The 14,368-nt window shown below is 46.7% G+C and overlaps 1 protein-coding gene across 4 annotated transcripts in view; it reads right to left on the reverse strand.

Moving 5' to 3' along the window:
- Nucleotides 1–14,368, reverse strand: part of LARGE1 (LARGE xylosyl- and glucuronyltransferase 1) — a 609,947-nt gene that overhangs the window by 42,035 nt on the left and 553,544 nt on the right. The window lies entirely within an intron of this gene.

Genomic DNA, 14,368 nt, shown 5'->3' on the forward strand with positions numbered 1-14,368 from the left:
GATAGGAAAGAAGGCTTGGGAACAAGAAGGAAATCCCCAAGGGGGTTGGCCTGTTGTGCCCTGTCCTTCCCTGAGTTTCTTATCCACTGGACCTTGTTGATCGGCCAGTCAGAGAAGGACAGGATCCTGTCTTCATGTTCTTCTGCAATATAATCTGATTTCAAAGAGGTGATGATAGAGGGCAGCTGCCTCATCATCTGAAGAATGAGACCCTCTGAGCTGAGAGTGATGCTGGCAGCACTGACAAGTGGATAAGCAACCACAACTCCTTATATAAAACAAAAAACATTTTCTTTGATGACCCAGCACAACAATTTCAAACAACAGGTGGTAACTGTCAAAGAACAGAGTAATGAAAACCAAACTGAACAGTACCTTTGTGTGACCTGATGCTTTTCTCTCCCTAGAGCTACAGACTTAAAACTCTATACCATGTACTGGAAAGGAAAAGCAATCCCATAAATAAAAAACCTCCTCCTTTAATTTCATCCATGTTCAATCAGTCTCAGTTCCTGCTTTTCTCTCTTTCTCCTATTCTGGTACTCTGAGATCCTTTACTTCATTAATCTGCCAGGAGGACTCCTTCACTTAGCTCTTCTATCCTCCTTCCTAACCAACTAGTGAAAGAGTGAGCTGTTCCACTAACAGGAAAGGAGGAACTTAGCATCCAACATAAACACATGCAGATCTGCAGGTTTCCAGATCTGCTGATACACAGATGTTCGATACACAGTATCCCTCCCAGGCAGAGGTGACTATACCTGTTCTACAGGTGAAGAATGGCAATGAAAAAGCTGGGGAGCTGGGGAGACTCCAGCTTTTTAATGAACTTCAATAGAAAAGTTCATATCCACTGGATATGAAAACTTCGATATCCACTGGAAATCAGACCAGTGGATATGCAGTAGCAGAATGAAAGGGCTGGGAAGAGACAGGAGAGAAGCTCTTTGGGTGATGGGGATGTTTTATGTCGCAATCAGGGTGATGGTAATATGGGAGCACACATTTGTGAAAATACATGTACACTTAGAATGGGGGGATTTAGCATATATGCAAATCGTATTTCAATAAAATTTATTGAAAGAAAACAATAATTTGCCAAAAGTCACATGGTTGCTTCCAATACTTTTTCTGTACCTGAGCCTTGTCCATTATATGATGATACATAGTTGAATATGGATGAAAGTTTACATGGCTAGATTTATTAAGATTAGTAGCTGAATACAATAGAACATTTTTCCAAGAAGGTGTATATATATAAATATTTTTTTAAAATCTCCAAACCAACAGTGTAGTAATCAATAAAAAAATACATTCACTCACTTCTCTATGACCTTCATATGACTTCTACGGCTTCATATGACTTTCATATGATTTCTATCAGTTAAGACCATTGCCTTGATAGGTTAAACCAGGGGTCCCCAAGCCCTGGACCAGTATTGGTCTGTGGCCTGTTAGGAACCAGGCTGCACAGTGAGGGTAGAGCGGTTGGCGAGCAACCAAAGCTTCATTTATATTTACAGCAGCACCCATCACTCTCCCATCACCTCCAAATGGGACTATCTAGTTGCAGGAAAATAAGCCCAAGGCTCCCCCTGATGCTATGGTATGGTGAGCTGTGTAATTGTTTCATTATCTATCACAATATAATACCACTAGAAATAAAGTACACAGTGAATGTAATGTGTGACCCATCCTGAAACCGCCGCCCCACCCCAGCTCGGTCCAAAATCGTCTTCCACAAAACCAGTCCCTGGTGCCAAAAAGGTTGGGAACCGCTGGGTTAAACTATGATATTATTTCTCAAGATGTGTACTCTAACAGCTGACTGCGTTAAATGGTCCGATTTCTTCACTTCCCCTGCCCCATATCCTTGCCCTTTGTCATGTGACCCTTGGTGCTGCCTACTACAGAGGCAAAGATTATTTCCCCAATCCTTGAACCTCCTTGGCTGGACTTGTGACTTGCTTTGGCAAACAGAATGGAGGGGAAGCAGTGATGTCCCAACCGTGAGGGATCAGGTTCAAGAGGAAGTGCATGCTTCTTGGGAAAGTGCCTGGACTGGCCTGCTGGGAGGTGAGACAGATGGCACAGAGTGGAGTCTCCCCGGCTGCCCATCACGCGAGTAAGCCTGGCGAAGGTCAGCTGCCTCTACGAGCACTTCTCACTGTTCACGCTTCTCTCTGTACACCACTGAGGTTTTACGGGTTTTGAGCACTAGACGACAGATAGTGTCACTTTCATCACACGAGTCTGTCCCACACAACACAGGGCTGCTAGCCTCCTGGGCCCCAGCCCAATAAATGATCGTAGCATTCTCCAGATGACTGAGTATAACTCCAAATGCTCCCATACATTCCCAAAGGCCACTTGGGTAATCAGTTGTGATCCAGTGATTTTTGAGATATGCTCAGCTATCTTGAACATTTTTAACCTTTAGAAAGGATGCAGTCAGGGATATTCCTCAGCTTCTCAAGACCAATTTGATGTCCTTGCCTATTTGAAAGTTCCCCCTATGCCAACAGGGTAGCTAACTGATATAAGGCTGGAAACTAGAATTCTCCCTCCGCCTAAGGCCCTAGGAGCCAGGTGACCCCTTCTGACTGCAGGATTAAGTTCAATGTCTCCTGGCCTACAGGACTCCTCCCTGATCCTTGTATGCCCAGCAAGCCTCTAGTGGATATACTCATAGCCACTCATAGCATGTTAAGAAAGGGAACAGTGGCCAATGAAAGTGCTTCTAGAGTCACTTTCTAAGAGGGTCTACCAGCAGTCCTGGGGGATAAGTAGCCTCCATCTAGGAACCGCATGGAACCAATGTGGTTCAGTGGCAGCCACTTCCCAAGGTCACCCTTAACCATCACAATGCTTAAAGGCTAGGATCTATAACAGTGTTGTTTACCAGCCACACAGCGGGCTGCGGAGAGCCCAGTGGATATGACATTAGACATACATTAGAGTCTGGGACTCTGTACCAACCAATGCCTTTCTTGAGTTTTAATATTAATTATCAACATGGTGCTTCGCACCTCTGTCCTAATGTGGACTGAGCACCTCCGGTGTGCCAGGTGCAGTGCTAAATCAGACGCACTGCTTTGTTTTCAGCACAGATCTCTGTTTTACAAAGGAGGAAACTGAATGAAGCCCAGAAAGTGTCTGTCACCTGCCAATTACAGCTAGAGAGCAGCAGTCTGGACTGTGAATCCAGCCCTCGGACCTTTCACACCAGGGACATCTCACGACACAATTACTTCTCTCCTGGGGGATGGATGTGAAGGTCAGATGTGCTGGTGGAAGATACCATGCAGTGTGAACAAAGCAGGCCACAAAAATGCATTTGCAGTATGATCACAACACAGCAAAGAGACAGACCAGGCGGAAACAGACCAAAGGGAATCCACTGCAATGTTAACCAAGCTCTTTTCTGAGTGGAGGATTCACAGATGAATTTTATTGGCCTTGTTATACTTTTTGTACTTAAGTAATTCCCTGCAATTTTCTCAAATGAGCTAATGCATGTACAAGTGCTTTGTAAACTGTAGAGTGCTACACACACCTCAGAAATATTATGATTGCATTATGTTCCTTTTCAAATTCTAATCTAGAACTGCTCACTGCTGACTGCATGGCTGATGGGATTTCAGGCTGATCCCAAGGAGAAGAATCGAGCAGCTTGAAACCTGTCTCCTTCACATCCAGGTAATATCTCCAGGGAGATGCTGAGCTGGAGGGCAACGGTGGCGTGGCTTTTGTTAACAGGTCTGAATGCTACCCCCGCTCCACATTCCAGTCATTCGGGGAGCAGGGGGTTTCCCAACCAGCAAGTTGCAGAAACAAAAGACAGATCCCTCCTGAGATAAAATGCATTTGCTAAATTGCTTCTTTGGGCAGCCAGCTGAGGCACAGGGAAATTTGGACTCAAAGGAAAATGGCCTTTAAGCCATTTGCATTTATTTCTTCCCATCCTTAAGGACAGTGGCCTAGATTGACCCCTGAGATGCCAGAGATGATGGCTGTCATGCCTGCGGACTCTAGAGGGATAGGAACTGTGTCCTGGGGCTCTGGCCTCTGAACTTCTGCTCAAAGTCAGGAAAAACTACATGGAGAGATTATGGGGATCAGTGGGCAATGAGGCCTGACTTCTCTGACCCTCATTTGCTATGTGACCTGGAGCAAGTCACTTCTCTCGAGAGCAGGACAAAGACTTTGGGTTGCAAGGATCATGTGCTCACCAGGCCAGGTGAGTGCTGAGAGCACTGCAGGCACTTCCTCATTAATACTCACATGGGTCAGGGACCACCAGCAGTCCTGTTTTACAGACGAAGATGATCATCATCTGAAAGGTTTGGCCATTTAGTCAAGGTCACAGTAAATGAACAGAGCAGCTGAGATTCACAACTAGCGGTATTTCCTCCAAGTTCTTGTACGTAATAAAGTCACTGCAATGCCTTGTTCATCAACCTCTGGGTCTAATGCTAGATGGTTCAGTGACTGTAGAGTTCTGAATCATGTGTCCCCCTTGGTGACAGAGATCTTTGGTGCTCAGGCTGAGAGAAGTGGCCAAGTTCAGGTCAGTAGAACGTGGGTAGATTCTGGCTACTACAGGCTCCATTTTTAAGACTGTCTCATGCAAAAGCAAGAGCGCCTAGTGGAGGATGCTCCGTGGAGGGCAGAGCCACAAGATGGAAGGAGTCTGGACCCTGAACATGGAGAAGAGCCACCTGCCAATTAGGAACACCCACTTGGACTTTGTGTGAGTCATAAACTTCCAGCCTGCCAAGCCCATTTTATAAGTAGTTGTGTTCCCTTAACTAACATGCTTACTTGAACTCTTTGAGTAAGTGATGAAGACAGTACAGCAGACCAATTCAGAAGTCTCTAAGGCCACCCCTTCTCGTGACACGTGTCCTTCTGATGCCTTAGGACAATGCGTAGAAACATCGGGATAAAATAACACTCAGGAGTGTTGCTTTATACTTTCAGCACCTTTCGCTTTCAGCAGCCTTGATATCCATTTCTTCATCTGTCCCTCCCAGTAAGTGTATGAGACCAGGAGGGCTGCCCTCTTGCCCTCAGTTGACAGATGAGGAAACTGAGGCACCAGGGATGTGCTCAGAAGAGCTGGGGCCCTAACACATCTCTTGGAACCTCATTCATGGTTCTTCCCTGTGGTTTCCATGAAGCAGTTAAATTTTATTAAACCACATGGACAGGCAGAAAAAGATTACCAGTTCACTGGTTGCCTGCTGTGTATAGTAATGATCAAAGTTCCAGGAACCCAAAACACTGTCTTCCAAGGAAACCAAACCATGGGCCACTTTCATTCTTTCGTGGGAAGGGAGAGGCATGGGCTCAGGACCATTCAGTGAAGGTTCAGAGACATCTGCCCAGCACTGATCGAGGCTCTGAGAAAATAAAGAAGAAAATGGCATGGTCTGCTACCTCCCAGGTATCAGTATTAACGTGAACATCCCACACAATCAATAGGCCCTTATTTTATGCCAAGCCCCATGCTAGGAATGCGAAATGAACCCAAGTGTCTGCATTTAAATTGCTTATACCGTCTGGTTGGGGGAATAAAGAAGCGACTGTAAAAACTGTGTATTCATAATACAAATAAAATGACGGGGAGCTGGGGAGGGAAGGGTGGTGGTGTGCTATGTGCTACACTGACCTAAGCTCCTGACTTATCTTTCTGTATTTAGCCCTCATCAAGCCTACCAGGTAGGAACAGTGCTACCTGATTCCCATTTTACAGATGAGAAAACTGAGGCACAGAGTTTGAGTGGCCTGAAATCCCACAGGGAGTATTCCTACCATTTTACATGAGGCAATGTTGCTTCAGAGCTTTCCTCTTATGTTTCATGCAAGGAGCCAGTTAGGGCAAAAGTAAAAGTAGGCAGAGGTCCGTGACAAAGATGTGGGAGAGTCAAGCACTTGGCAGGTTTGGACAGATGATGTTTGGATAGATCAGAGACTAGGGGTGTGAAGGAGGGATGTGTGCCCGTGGCCCTGTGAGTCTTTGGACCCTGGGCTCCTTCTTCATCCCCTCTCCTGGCCACCCAGGCAAACACTGAGATGCTTCAGCTCTGAGATTTAACATGCCAAGGAGGGTCACTGGAGGCCAGCCTTGAGCAACCTGTCATGGGACTCTGAGTGCCATCCACTCTGGGTTCCTCTGCCCACTGCGTGATAAAGGAGCTGGTGACACGCGGCTCGCATGTGAGAGCAATGATGCACTCCGGGGTTTCTCTGGGGTTTCTCGGGGATACAGCTGTTTCTACAGAGCCATCTGTTCCCTGGAACTGCCGTGCAGTGATGCTGTAAAGGGTTTGTAGGATCTGTTTATATGTGTCTTATTTTTAACTTCTCATTAAACCATGGTGTTGCCGTTTTCTTTCCTTCTTAGTGAGCTCAGCATCTGGGTATGTGACCCTGCAGGCAGCCCATCACCCTTGTAGCACGAGGGCATTGAACTTGGAAGCCCTCATTTCAGCAATGAGGCAGAGATCTCAGAGCAGCTGGACGGGAAGGTGTCCAGAATGAGATTTCTGGTCAACACTAGTAACGAGACCTCCTGCACCCTGCAGCCCTGCTAACACCTTACCCGCCTGAGCCCTCATCCCAGCCTGGGCTCGGTTTGTTTATTGACCATTTTATAAGTGAGAAAACTGAAGCTCATGGGAGGCAAGAGTTACATTTGAAGGTGCAGATCTAGTCCTAGGGCCAGGTTTTCTGATTTTTAAGTACAGGGATCCTTCCAGAGCACCACAAATACTTTAAGACAAGGACTTGTAATAGTTAATTTGTTTGACAAAATTTATCGAGCACATACCAGGCAGTCTTTTACAGGCATAAAGATATACTGATGAATGAAAGATAAACAGCCCCGCGATCCCCGAGCTTACATTCTAGTTGGAGAGATATAACCAAAAAAATAAATAAGTCCAGAATATAATCATTGATTGGTGATAAGAGCTGCAGAGAAAATGAGAAGCAAGAGCTCTGGGAGACGGGGAGCGGGGGTTGGGGAAGGTATGACAACTTTAGATTGGGGAGTGTTTTCAGTCGTTGAAAAATGACCACTCAGCTTGACACCAGTTCCAGAGCTGAAGCCAACCTATCCTCTGAATTCCATTCTCTGAGCCTCCTTTTCCTCCTCTAAAAAATAATGCTAATAATAACCACCTTGCAGGCTCATAAAAGAGTAAGAAAAATGATACACACTAAAAGACGCTAGGAGAATCACCGAATAACTTGTAGTTCCTCTTATGTTAATTATGTATGTCTTTCTGGGGCTTCCCTGGAGGCTAGGTGGTAAAAAACCTGCCTGCCAAGCAGGAGTTGCAGGTTTGATCCCTGAGTCAGAAAGATCCCCTGGAGAAGGAAAGGGCAACCAGCCCACTACAGTATTCTTGCCTGGGAAATTCTATGAGCAGAGGAGCCTGGCAGTCCACGGGGCTGCAAGAGTCTGACATGACTTCGTGACTAAACAACAACAATATATTTTTTTGGCCATGTCATATGGCATGCGGAACTTCCCCAAACAGGGATTGAACCCATGTCTTCTGCAGTGGAAGCACGGAGTCTTAACCACTGGACCACCAGGGCAGTCCATCTTCTATTAATTTTAAATAGGGATCTACATTCACTTGAGAAGCATGGCTTCAAAGTCAGGCAACCTGGTTTCCAATAACGGCCCCACCATGTAGGAGCTGCTTGACTTCGAGCACGTAACTCATCTCTGAGCTTTCTTCTCTGTGAAATGTGACTTGTTAATGCCTCCCTCCCTTGATTGTGGTGAAGAAGAAAGTTGCATTTCCTCTTTACTTTCTCTGCAGGAAATCTCTAATTGTCAAAGGCCAGAAGAAACAGAGAAAGCTCTTTGAGCAGCACAGAGAGCACTTCCAAGGCAGGAGAGAACACAGTGACTAAGGCATAGGGCGTGGATGCCCCAGTAGGCTTCGGCATCTCGTGTCATCACTGGGAAACTGTTACTGGTTCACTGGCGTGCTGTCTTGGGGAGGATTCTGAGTCTGGGGCTGACCCCAGATGGCTGAGTGAGGTCATCAATTAGTGACGCCTGCTGTGGGCATGGGATAAGAAAGTTCTAAGCTGGGGGCTTCCCTAGTGGCTCAGTAGTAAAGAATCTGCCTGCTAATGCAGGAGACACAGGTTTGATCCCCAGTCAGGGAAGATCCCACGTGCCATGGAGCAACTAAGCCTGGGTACAACTATTGAGCCCGTACTCTAGAGCCCGGGAGCCGAAATTACAGAGCCCATGTGCCACAACTACTGAAGCCCACATGGCCTAGAGCCTGAGCTCCACAACAAGAAAAGCCATTGCAATGAGAAGCCTGCACACCGCAACTAGAGAGTAGCCCCTGCTCAGGGCAACCAGAGGAAAGTCCAAGCAGCAGTGAAGCCCCAGCAAAGCCAAAATAAAGAAAGAAATGAAAGAAAACTCTGTTTGCTGACACTGTCTACTGACTTACAATTACATATAAATGTGAAAACTCAGTGATGTCCGGTCTTGTTTTTTTTCCCACGCCTTGGATGTTATGTTTCATAATTTAACTTCTAACATGACAGTAGATAATTATTTTACCATTGGACTTTGACTATTGGATTCCCGTTTTTTTTTTTTTTTTTTTTGGCTGCTAGAGGAAGGATGTACAGGGTGGTGAGTCCAGAAAGGACTATTCTGAAGCTGATGAACTGAAAGTGACAGCTGTCAGAATGAAATCTGCAGAATAAGCAGCAAACAGTCCGAGGCCATTTCCTGCCAGGATAAACAGCATCTTCCCTCCTCTGGCCAATTCCTGCCCCTTCAGCCCACTCAGTGCAACCTTAGTCACTGCAAATTGTAAATTGAGTTTGGTACACTTTGGTTACTGAGGAAGGGCATGTACTTCCCATCCAAATTGGAAAGTATAAAACATCTATAACAATGTATATTTTAATGGCCTTGCATTTAAAAAGGTGAGTTTCTTTTATCTGAAAAAAAATCCCTGAGGTGGAGCAGGGCACTCTTGATGATAAAAGCAGCCTGCTATAAATACAGTGCCTGGGGGAGAGTTACATGTTTCTGGATAACACATTGTATGGAAGCGACACTATCTGCCCCGTTGTTGGGGACCACAGGGGGTGTCCTTATTTTTCACTGCTCCAAAGGACAGCACTCAGATTAATGGATTATTTCCAGAAGCGGGGATTTCAACTCAACATGAGGAAGAATGGGTTAGCATCTGGAGCCTTCTAACAGTGCAGTAAGCTGTTGGAGATGGTGGGCTCCCTGTCTTTGGGAAGATCCCAGCAGAAGCCAGATGCGAGCCTGTTAGGGATGCTGTAGAAGGATTTTTGCATGGATTAGGGGGTGGAGAATATCCATGATTATCCAGCTGTGTTCTGAGGAGTCCCAGGGTTTCTTGGCTATGCTTGAGGGGCTGGGTTGCTGAGGAAAGGGGAGAGAAATGCTAATATATAAAATTCTAGCCTTCATTGCGACTTCAATCAAATTATAGTAACTAAGGCCAAGTGAATGCTTATTGTATTACACAGATTAATTTACTGGTTCCAGGAAGAGATGCCCAGACAAACTACACAGGAGTGACTGTGTCCCATTAGCTACTGTCATTCTACACCACACGAGGAGCCTGAACTCTTCCAAACAAAATCATCTTGCTTTGGATCAAGTACCTCAGAGGCTGGAAGATGGGGTCTGCTGCTTACTGAAGGGCTGAATCCCCAACTTCCTGAATTTATGCTCCTTCCCTCCTACTTCTCCTTTTTCCTTTCTCTTTCCCTCTTTCTTTCTGGCACTGAGACCAACCAAATGGCCTCTTCCTTCCTACCCAAATTCTCTTAATTGCAGGGAAATCTACCTGGGATTGTTTGAACCAGAGCAAATGTGACAGTCCCCGCCCATGCTTTATACACAGAGATATAGGTCCATCTCTCTACTAGACCTTCCTAGAAAAAAAAAATCTTAAAGATCCCAAACCCATTTGTATAACAACAGATTATGATCAGGCAGGTGGTTTGTAAAAAAAAAACCCTTCTCAATGAATATTGTGTTCTGGGTCCTAAGCCCTATTTTTGGTGATTTAACATAAATTATCTGTGAGACACTATGACAAAGGCATCACTGCCTGCAGTTACTTATCAGAGGATGAACCCGAGGCTCAGAGCATCCATGTGACCTCTCCAAGGTTCCTGTGTCTACTGAATGAGCAGCCTGGAATGACCAGGAAGCTTATCATCATCGCCTTCTCCATGAAGGAACAATAATGACACAAAATGAACTTGCGCAATGCCCTGTGTGCATGCTGGCTTTGCTAGAGGCAGAGTGCCATGCTCCTGTTCCCCTCTGGTCCCTACTGACCATGCTGCTCCCTCCACACCTTCTCACTCCTCCTTAGTCATCCCTTGAATCCCACCTCTTCCAGGAAGTCTTCCCTGACGCACCTTCTCTCCTCTTCTTGTGCGCTCTCAAAGCACCACCCTGTCCCGGCACTTCTCACACTGATGACAACCTCCTGCCTGTCCGCACCCCTCAATAGACAAGCACTGTGAGAGTCGGGCTTCGATCTGCACTGCTGCCCCAGATCACTGGCCCTGTGGCTGATGACTATTTGAATGACTATCTGCCGAGTGGATGAACGTGTCTTGAGACTTGGCGCCTGCCACTGGAGCCCTTTCCCACCTGGGATCCGCAGTCCAATGGAGAGGTCCCTGACTTCCTCTCTTTAGGAGGACCACTATCAGTACGCTTCTCACGGCTCCAATGACCTCTTCCCAGAACTGAGAGCAGTCGGCTTTGGGCCAGATCCAAGGTCTTACCCTTTCCCTCTGGCAGTGTTTGCAAATAACACTGGGCAGGCGGCAAGGGACCAGGGGTGCAGAGATGTGTTTCCAGGCTGTATGTTACAGACTCCTGCTCTAGCCCCTCTCACTTTGGGCCGGCCGGGCCGGAGGCGGCTGACTGCAACAGGGCCCAGGGACCTGCCGCCTCGGTTTATGGGTATTGGCTGCACTTGCTCCCCTGTTCTCAGTGCCCAGAAAACACTCCAGCTGTCTTTGTCCCCACTGCCACTGCCTCTGCTCAGAGCCCCACCGCCACCTTTTTTGCCTGGGATGCAGCAATGGCCTCTACCTAGGCTCCCTGCTTCTAGTCTAGACACTTCCATTCTATTCTCCACCCAGAGAAACTTTTCTCAAATGTAAACCTGACCATGTTTGAAGCCCTCTGGGGACTCTTCACGGTCAACAGGATTCAATTTAAATGCCCAAGCATAGCCAAGGCCCCGCAAGGGTCAGCTTCATTCTCTGCCCTTCTCCCGATTCGCCTCTGCTCCAGTTGAGAAAGCACCAGCATGTCCTTTGCGAACTCTCTACTTGGCTCTTCAGGTCTGGTCCTTCATTCTGCTCTTTTTGTAAATATTTATTGAGTGTTCATTATGTGCTTGCTGCTCTGCTGGGGTGAATGGTACAGGTAGAGTGTCTAACAGTCTTATACTTGGGGGAAAAAGACGGAAAAAATGACATGAAAAAAGTAATTGTGGACAGCATGTATGTGCCAATGAAAAGAAAATAGGGCACCTCACAGAGATTGAGGTAAAGGGTTACCTGAGGCTGGGACAGGCCGGGTGTGCCAGGAATTGAAAAGCAAGTGCAAAGGCCCTGAGGAGGGTGGGGGAGCCTGGGATGGTGGAAGGAACACAAAGGTGGTGGGTGCGGGCTCAGTGTCAAGGGGAGAGTTTTGGGGGGGACAGGTGGGGTGAGCCTTAGAGAAGGCCGCTCTCCCCACACCCAGGCAGACTGTCCTCTCACCGTCTCCGACACTGTCACATGGTGAGCTCCATCTCCAGGGCCTGGAGCAGCCTCTAATTTCAACCGTGGTGCCCTGCATGGCACCTGGCAGGTGGCCAGCTCTCATAAGTGCTTATTCACCAAGTAAATGCAGCCACAGATTCCAAGAAGGACCACGGAAGATTTCTCCCCTCTGATGATCCACCAGGGGAGACTGGTGTAGGAAGGGCTGGTGAGTCACTGTTAAAGGCAGTTCCACTTCGTAAGGCATTGAGCAGCACACCACGGGAACTCACCCCTACAGAGATTAATGGATGACATCACCCTGCAAGGCTTTGTATTTGAGCCTCGTCCATGGAGGAAAGAAAAAAAAAAAAGGGAGCAGGAGAACAGTTTATATTTAATGTTTGGGGGAAAAGTGCTGAATGGGCACTCAAATATTGGTGATGATAACAAATTCTGACTTGAGTGAAAAGAACGGAAGGAAAACCCAGAATAACACAGTGTCTGTGGAGACCTCTAAGGGCGTCCCAGAGTCTGAGATGGAGGTCAAGAGCTTAATGGGTTTGTTTCCTCTCTGGTGAGTGGAAAAGAAGGGCAGAGGCTGAGGAAGGCACGGAGGGTGACTAGAGAAAGGCTGGAGATTGAGGGGATGATGCTGTGACCTGGGGGTAAGTGACAGAGAGCAAGAGTGGCCGTGCTACTGGTCATCCTGATAAAGGGCCAGGTAGGTGTATGCTGGCAGAGCTTCCTGCTCTGCCCCACCCCTCGCCCCCACCTGCACTAGAGCCTAAAAGAATCCTCCTGACATCCAAGAATACAAACAACACTTCCAGCATCCTTCCAGCCTGCCTCCTGCTTCCCCGCTGCTCGGCATCTCCTGCTCTCCACCTTTCCTATCAGCCCCTGGGCAAACGGTCCATCCTTCCAGTCCTCACAGCAAACCTGCCCGGCCTCAGGACATCCGTGCCAGCACCTTCATCCACCTGGAATACGCTTCCTTTGCTGTTCTTTTCCCCTTTCCAGCCTTTACTGCAGTATGTGTATGTTTAGTCACTCAGTCGTGTCCGACTCTTTGTGACCTTTGAACTATAGCCTGCCAGGCTCCTGTCCATGGGGTTTTCCAGGCAAGAATACTGAAGTGGGCTGCTCTTTCCTCATCCAGGGTATCTTTCCGACCCAGGGATCAAACCCACATCTCCTGTGTCTCCTGCATTGCAGGTGGATTCTTTACCCACTGAGCCATCAGGGAAGGCTTACTGCAGTATAGTTGGCATACAAAAAATGACACATAATTAAAACAATCTAGTGAGTTTGGCTATATTTATGTACCCATGCTACTATGACCACGTTTAAGGTATTAAAGATAACTATCGCCTCCAAAACTTTCTTGGTTTTTCCTTTGTGTGTGTGTGTGTGTATGTGGTAAGATCACTTAACGTGAAGTCTACACTCTTAAATATATTTGTAGAGGGCATCTCTGGAACTAACTGCACCTTTATAGCCCCTGAACATCAACTCCTCATGACTCCCTCTCCCCAGCTCCTGGTAGCCACCATTCTGTTGTCAGCATCAATACGTGGAACTAGTTCAGAAGCCTCATATTGAGAACTTGTGCAGTATTTGTCCTTCTGTGACTGAGTCATTTCATTAGCACAATGTCTTCCAGGTTCATCCATGTTGTCACAGATGATAAGACTGGCCTTATTTTTAAAGTGGAACAATATTCATTGTGCATGTACATCCTGCCTTTTCCTTATCCATTCACCTGTCAATGGATACTTAGGTTACTTCCATAGCTTGGTTATTAAGAATACTGCTACACTGAACATGGAAATGAAGATACTGCTCCAGGAACCTGATTTCAATTCACTTTAGGGCATATGCCCAGAAGTAGGACTGCCGGATTATATGACAGTTCTACTATTATTATGATTATTTGAGGACCCTCCATACTGTTTTCCATAGCAGCTACACCATTTTACATTCTACCGACAGTGGACAAGGTTTCAACCTCTCTGCGTCTTTGCCAACTCTTATTATCTTTTGTTACCAGCCTTCCTGACAGGTGTGAGGAGGTGCCGCCCCCTTGTGTGACTCTGACTTGTATTCCCCTGATCCTGTGCTCTTCCACAGCTGTCTCTTTCTTGAATTTGAGTCTCAGATAAAATGTCACCTCCTCAGAAGTCCTCCTTGACTTCATATGTCATTATGTAACACGTGCCACTGGCTGATAATTTTTCCTGATAGCTCGTCTAGTCATTGTGTCTTCCCTACGAAAATATTAATATCAGCACCATGAGAGCAGGGATCATTGTCCTGTGAATGAATCCTCAGTGCTCAGAATAAGGCCTTCAATAAATGTTTGTTGACTGACTGAATGAACCAGTTACTCATGTGTTTAATACTAAGGGTCAAGGAAAGGACAGGGAGCAAATATTTATCAAGCATCTAACATAGGGCAAAGATTGAAGGCAGGAGGAGAAGGGGATGACAGAGGATGAGATGGTTGGATGGCATCAAGGACTCAATGGACATGAGTTTGAGCAAATTCCTG

This window comes from Bos taurus, chromosome 5, assembly GCF_002263795.3.
Source record: "Bos taurus isolate L1 Dominette 01449 registration number 42190680 breed Hereford chromosome 5, ARS-UCD2.0, whole genome shotgun sequence".
Classification (NCBI taxonomy): domain Eukaryota; kingdom Metazoa; phylum Chordata; class Mammalia; order Artiodactyla; family Bovidae; genus Bos; species Bos taurus.